Source organism: Nestor notabilis, unplaced genomic scaffold (genome assembly GCF_000696875.1).
Source record: "Nestor notabilis isolate BGI_N333 unplaced genomic scaffold, ASM69687v1 scaffold2242, whole genome shotgun sequence".
Classification (NCBI taxonomy): domain Eukaryota; kingdom Metazoa; phylum Chordata; class Aves; order Psittaciformes; family Psittacidae; genus Nestor; species Nestor notabilis.
The window spans coordinates 1,873-9,595 of record NW_009919459.1 but is presented as its reverse complement, the minus strand read 5'-3'; the positions used below and the strand labels follow the sequence as shown (position 1 = coordinate 9,595).

Below are 7,723 nucleotides of genomic sequence, written 5' to 3'. Positions count from 1 at the left end.
GGGGGAAGAAAGCTCTTTTGGAGTTCTTTTTCTAGAAATCAGCAAACTCTAATCTGAATTTCTACAGCATGAGTCACATCTGTGTGTTTTAAGATGCCTTTCCCTTCCTCCCTCCCTGCAGTTTTACTCCATCCCCCACAATGGGCCTTGCCAGCCAGAGGAGAACTTCATCTAGAACATGCACAACGTGATTATAAAACGTCAACCAAGCGATCAGCCATTGCCACCACACATCAAAGTCACTCCATGAGCAGCAGATGTACGAGATGTTATGATTAATCACAGGCAAAGGCCACAAAATGCAACAAGCATGGTCAAACCTAGGTCTAGAGCCAGCAGTGGCCGCAGCAGGGACTCAGGAGGGCTGTCGCAGTGCAGGAGGGCAGATGGGACCACCACGCTAGCCCACGTTCCTAACTATGTGGCACAACACAGCCCTGGCAGCCAAAATTGAAAGACACAGAACAAAAGAGATGGTTACAGAGCCACTGGCAGAGGGGACACGGGCTCAGCTCCTGCTTTTGCTGTGCAAAATACAGAAGGACGGAGCAAAGCAGCAAGTTTTTGGTGCAGCCCTAAAACCTGGTTCTCCCCACCACACTGCACTGGCAGGGCTGCCGGGGGTGAGCTGCAGGGCAGGGGTGGCTGGAGGGCAGCCAGGAAGAAGGGAACAGTCAGATGGCCATGTGTCCCACACCTCTTCCCAACTGCAAGGAAGAGGAACGAGCTAACCAGGCCCTCTCCCTCACCATCAGCTCTATCTGGCAGAGCTCATCTCGGAGGCACTTCATATACTTAATTATTTTCTATCAGACTTACAGCTAAAATCTGTTTTAGCTGCACTTTCTCAGCTCTCCCCCTTCCTATGCATGAGCCATAAGCAGCTCCTTCAAGTTCTACAGGCCTGGGAGAGCAGCGAGCAGGAGTTCCTGACCCTCTTGATCTCTGCCAGCCATGCTGGGACATGGTTTCACTGCTCCTGGAGAGGTGGGAGACAACTGCAACCTGCTGCCAAGAGACAGAGCATCACACAAGCACTTGGGAAACAAGGAGGGGCACAGGGCTCTCGGCAGTCTCGGAGAGACCAGGACACAAATGCCACTGCCACGACCAGCCTTTTATTCCTTGAAGGATGAAGGAACAGAGCCCTTTGTGTCTGCCAGTGAAGGCACAAATTCTGGCATTTGACCCCAGGAATTTGGCCTCTATTTCCACTAGAGCTGACCCATTAGCTGCTACAGGGACACCCACACTGCCAAAACACGTGATGGCCAGCAGTGCTGCGCTTGTTGGTAAGTGGTACCACACAGTGAGCTGAGCACAGCCAGAGCGGACCATGACAGCAACCTGACAGCTACCTTTGGTCAAGTAACACCTCCCACCACAGCCTGGAGGAGAGATCTGAAAATGTATTTTGAAGTGGGTTCTAAGAGCACCAGACAGAAGCAGCTCTGGGGAGCACAGCCCAGCAACACTGGAGAGCAGCAGCAGACCAGAAGCTCTACACTTGCATTAGCAGTGTCTTAATACCACCTCTGAGTTGGTGATGCACGGGCACATCCTGATGTAATTCTCACCCAAAGAACATCATTCCTGAAGGACACCCCCAAGCCAGCAAGCACTCACTTCGTGGAGACACTTTAAGTAAATCTGTGTGCAGTGGCAATACGCATCATATAGGCCCCAGCCACAATGACAGGCTGGAGAAACATGAGAAATTCAGGACCTGTTCTCAAATCCAGACATGATGAGGAAGGGCTATAAGCCAGAGCATGGCCAGGGCAATCCCTGCCTGCCAGCAAGGAGGAGATCACAGAGATTATCCACCAACAGCTTGGTGCAGATCAGGACATTCATTGTGCCCCAACCGCTCCACCATCCATCATCATTCACTGACATGGGCTGGGCTTCAACCACTGACATGACAGACCTCCCAATCCTGAAGTGCTCCTACTAAAGCTGATTTAAACACGCACTGGAATAGAAATGCCTTCTGCCTCATCAGCCAGCTATCTCAGCCAGCTCAAAGACAGACAAGGATGAACTATGCAGCTCTATTGTACAGTGTTTATCCTCACCTACTACAGTATAATACAAACACAAAAAAGCAAATGAACACAATTTCTGCTCATCTAGTAACTCATTTGCCTGCCTGCTACTCATGCTCCTGTGGCCCTCTGAGAAGATTTACACAGCAGCCTGTGCAAACAGGTACACAGCTGAGCTTCCTGCTTCCCTCCTGGGACCAGACATCACCACGCTGGTGGCAACTGCCAAGGAACAACCTGGCACAACAGACTGTCCCAGGCTGGAATCAGTAGAATAAAAAGTGAGTATAGTGCAAGATTCAGTGATAACTGGTTGCTGAGCCTACCAAAACCATTGCTCGAGAAACATGGATGCCAACTGGAGGGTACAAGAGCAATCCATTATTTCAATTTATTTTCATTTTGGCAGGAGAGAGAAAATATAAGGAATAGGAGGAACTGCAGTAGTGAAAACCTATCATAGCCCAGCAACATCCTAATTTTACAGTGTTAGTGCATCTTGACTCCACAATGCAACAAACTAATGGCTCATAGCAGAGGAAGGTGCATCCCACAAAAACCAAGTAAAAAGAAATGCCATCTACACCTTCCCCACAGCCAGTGCAGGGGTGTGGGGGAAAATAAACCAACAACAAAAGAAATTAAAAGTGTTTTAGAAGGAGGTTGCCATCCAAAGATGAGAGTACATCTTCTCACAAAGATCCAGTCCTTTTTCTTAGCATAACCAAGAGTCTGTGATCAACATGCTGAGCTCTACCATGAGTTAGCCAGGCTCAACAACTTACAGCTTTATCCTCTCCATCTGCTTTCCCCACACCCAAAGGAAAAAGGAAACAAAAAAAATTAATCCCAAACAAAGCATGCTGGGCCAGACCAAGAATAGTTTTGGAGAAGCAGGCTGAAAAACACTCAGGTAGCAGGAGATAACATCTGCCCGAAACAAGAGCCATCTGGCACCAAGGAAAAAGCCACATGGAAGTTAATCCGCAACTAGTCAGCTACCCAGAGAAGGAAAAACCCCTCCCCTTTTGAGTTATCAGCACAGCCAAACCAGAAATTAACTGACAGGAGAAACAGAAAAAGCTTCACACCAGTACACTACGGGGGCCTGAGTCCTTCATCTGCAGTGTGAGAAACCCAGGAGGATGCTGGATTCATCCTGTCCATGCAAGACAAAAACCCAGGAAGCCCCACGAATTCTGCCTTTCACTAAGCTTTCCAATTTTCTTCTATAATTTGGAGAAAACCAAAGGCTTTGGTGCCTTTGCAGAAACATCTCGTGAAGTCTTCTCAAGTACCTGACAACTTTTGGCATAATCTATATTAAATGGGCTACTTTCAACTGATTTTTAACAGGTCTACTTTCTTTACATGTGATTCCAACCACTGACTTTTAATTGAAACCATCCACACATTTGAGGTATGAAAAATTCTCTTGGACAAGTATTTTGAAGTTGAATTATTTAGCTATAGAATAAGTGACAACACATCTATTTTTGATAGAAGAAAGCCTACACTGATAAAACAAGTGATTTCTCAGCCAAGAAAGAAATTCCATTTTAAGAGGTTCCATGATGTCTACCACCAGTTGTGCCATTGCTGCAACGAAGATGTCTCTCTCTACACCCTCCTGCAACCTGGAATCGTGGGGGGGCTGCAAGCCTGGCCCTGGCATGGCTATCCCAGCCTCTGCTGCTTTGGCAGCAGCAGAGCCAGCAGCAGCTCAGCTATGACACAGGAGTGCTGAAATGCTCAAAGCTGGCAACAGGGAAGTTGCAGGGGACAACATAATCCTGTTTACAGGACTAAGAGACCAAGAAATAGGAGACTCAGTTTTAACTCCGAGGTCCACAACTTTCCATCTTTTGTGATCATAGAGTATATTTAGCTCTGGTATGTAGCTTGCTCCCATCCGTGGGGAACAAGTTCTTCATATAAGTCATATTTAGAAGTGACCCAGTGTCCTTGCTACCAAATTATCAGCACAACAACTGTCTAGCTCCCTCACTGGTGTCCCCAGCTCAGAGGCAGGCCAGCCAGAGCCACATTTATCATTCAAATTACTGGGCATGTGTTTAATACTGCAGACTTAGGGACTGGTATGCCAACAGCTGTGCAAAGGAAAGATGAGATCAAGTACAAGCTGGACTGCTCTAAGAATTCAGACGCATGCACCAATCTGCCACGTTGGGACTGTGTGGCACCAGCCAGACCAGAACAGGAGAATTTTGCATCTGCCACTCCCCAGCTCCTTTGGTCTCTGCTGCTATGGAGGTTGGTCTTGTGCTGGTGAGGATGAAGAGCAAATCCACTGAGGGCAATGGAATCATGCAGAGAAGACAGCACAACTCGTGTGCTGTAAAAACAAAGCTAAAGCCAGCTCAGCCTGGCTCTCCACCACAGGCATGCTGGTGCCTCGACTGCACTGGAATGGCACGGGGCACTCTTTACCCAGAGCCTGTCCCCTGCGAAAGGTCTGCTACTGCCTTGAGCTTGGTGCACCAGTTACACAGCCAAGTGTAAGGTCAGTATATCAGACCAGGCTCTCCTTTCTTATTGTTCTATGGACCCATACGAGATGCAGGACATGAGCAAATTGTGTCCCTAACCATAGCACATCATATACCAAGCGCTCAGGTCTGATACCAGTGTTTGCCAACGCGAGGCAGATACCCAGAAACAATTACAAAGCCACCTGATCTGCTTATAAATACATGTCTACTCTTAATTAAATAAATAAAGACCTCTTTCTGACTGACAAGCACATGGTCTGAAAAGCAGTAACCATGCCTGAGAACTAGCAGCTGAAGCCATTTGGAAAAGGGATTTGGATGTTTCTTAGGAAATCCCCCCTCCAAAAAAGCTTTCATGTCACAGGCACATGACAAACAACAGGTGCTGGGAGCACATTCATCCCATGGGAGCTGGGGTCCTGGGCAGACAAGCTTTGGGCAAGTGGGAGCACAGGGAATGCCAGCTGACAGAGGCCAAACAGAGCAAGGCCAGCATGTGCCGTTCTATAAGCATAACCACAGAAAAGATGAAAGTTTGTTTCCTTTTATTTTTAACCCAGTAGAGAAGGTTTAAGGATATTATACAGCTGCGAGGGAGGGCGGGCAGACACAAAGAGGGACTTTCTTCACTTCCGAAAGGCAGCAGCATCAACACATGAAATTTCAAAGAGATTTAACTCTTCTGATGCTGTCTGAAACCAGAATCAGGGGGGCTGCCAAAATAAGCAGCTACACAAGGATGGGCAGCAGGGGTCTCTGAGGCAGCGATAGAAAGAGCTGGATCCTACTACAAGAGACAGCTGTATGTTTCCAAGAGCTCAGTAAATGGTAGATCTCCCACACAGATAGCTCCTTTGCTGAGGCACAGCCACAGGAATGCATCTGCCATGCGCTGCTCGTGTCCAGAGCAGCAAGCATGGCTGCAGAGAGGAGAACCAGGGAATCCCCATTACCTGTACAGACTCAAACCTGTCTCCAGCACCATGGGAGAGGACCAAGAGGGGGGCACAAAGACTTCTGCCACATCACCATGTACTCCCATGCAAGCAGTCTACACAGTTGCTCCTAGCAGCTGCCAAGAAGTTTCATACGTTTGTCAAAATTTCACAAAAGGGACACTGCTGCAGTAATAGAGTAATAATGTTTGGGGAGAGAGGGTCCCCCTCTTCTCCAATCCCGTAAGCACAGCTCTGTGCTCGCCAGGAGCTGCAGGGACACACCGGCATTACAGCCTCTAAGCACAGCACAGTCTGTAAGCTCCAGGCTAATAACGCTTCCCTAAACTCAGAAGCCAGATCTCCAACTCACCCTGACAAAGACACATCCTTTGCCTTGCCTTACTGCAAAGATCTCTGGTTACTACAATCAAGAGACTACTTTTCAAAGGAGGATTTACTACCGACTCCATGCTGTCTGCTGGGCGAGTGCCTCCCCTGCCAGGACAGCAGGAGGAAGGCAAGAGGCTCTTGATGGTTTCTCTTTCTGTTCCACATACCCAGGCAGTATTTACAGCTGCATTTGGGTGCCTGGGGCTGAGGAGGGGAGGAAGCCTTCAGTTTATAAATAATCTCCATTTAACGTTTGAGTAATTTTCATGGTTTCCATTCATTTCAGGTTTCACCAAAACCTGCATTTTGTGGCTTGATAGCTGGAAGACAACTGGCTGACATTCTCTGATTTAGCTACCTAGCAGTTAATGGGCTCGTTCATTTCTTCCTTGCCAAGTCCAGCTTGCACACTTAGTAGCCATGTCCCATAACAATCGTCTTCTGGAAACCACATGCCAACCCCTGGGCACAAACTCCTTGCAGAAACAGGAAATGCAGGAAGGAGAACCTGGTAACATCTTACACCACAGGCAAAGCCACTGAGAGCCACTGAGCTTGAGTTTGGTAAGGACCCACTCAACACAGTGCAAACAGACAACAGCAATTCAATGAAGCTTCCAAAGACAGACAGTCCCTGATAAACTCCTCATCTATCCTCAAATCCCACAGAGGACCAAGGAAACTGAGTTCAAGAGAATGCAAGAATGGAGCCTGGCAGGCTCTTAATTTTGTTGAGACAAAGAGGGAACCTGCAGCCAAGCTCTATTGCTTGACTGAGCACCTGATGCTTTGCTCAGAAGCCAGAGAGCAGCTCCCGTCACGGTGTTCAGGTGAATGGCTTTTTGCCCAACCCATGTTTCCAGTCATTGTGCTACAGCAATGACTGCGTGCAATGAAATTCTCATCGTCTGATGCTTGCAAATGATATATAATCCCCTCCCTCCAACCCTCCAGTCTCCTGGTTCCTGTCTCTTGGCAACTGATAAATAATTTATAGTGCTCTCTGCTGTATGTGCTAACTGTAGCTCTGCTGGTTTAATGATGAAACCAATGCCTAAGATCTGGAACAGTAACTGTTTAGATCACAAGGAACACGCAGTCAGTTGATCAACACTCCTCTGTATGTGAAACTAAAAGCAAACTGTTCAAAAACTCCGTTTTCCTGAGCTGCAGAGCTGCACCCACAGGAACAGCACCCACAGGAGCAGCAGATTATCTGCACGGGGTGCAGGCGTGTGCCGGCACTCCTGCCAACACGAGGAGTTTAACGTGCTTCACCATTTTGCTCTTTTCTGTTAGCATGCTTGGAAAAGCCTGTAACAGGCTGGTTTTATCGTCAACTCTTGTGCACTCCTGTGCAATCTGGAAAGCCTCTGTGATTCACATCTCAAAGTCACTGTTGCTGCCTACTCTGGGGGCTAAGAAAATTATCATAGCTCCCATGGAAGGAGAGCTATTAAAAAGCAGCATCTTGTCTACATGGACTACTGTGGCTCTTGCACACACGAGAAGGAAGAAAAAGAGACTCATTATTTCATGACAGATGTTCTTCGAGTCTTTCCAACAGAGCCGTAACCACATATGAAAACTGGCATGTTTGAACCGTACACAACATGTGCACACTGGGTGTGCACTATTGTGGCAACACAGCCTCTTACATCCATAAACTCACTGGAATGAGATTACCCGGGCAGTTGGCAACTGCAGCCATGAAGGCAGAGGAGTGAAAGTTTCTGTTTTGTTGCTAGCAGATTTTTCCTTTTTAAGAAAACAAAACAAAACAAAACCCAAAAACCACCTACCCAAAACCCCATGGACAGAGAGCAGGAAAGGG

General features: G+C 47.7%; 1 protein-coding gene across 1 annotated transcript in view; it reads right to left on the bottom strand.

Moving 5' to 3' along the window:
• Window positions 1–7,723, bottom strand: part of LOC104402355 (RNA-binding protein 38-like) — a 13,256-nt gene that overhangs the window by 3,856 nt on the left and 1,677 nt on the right.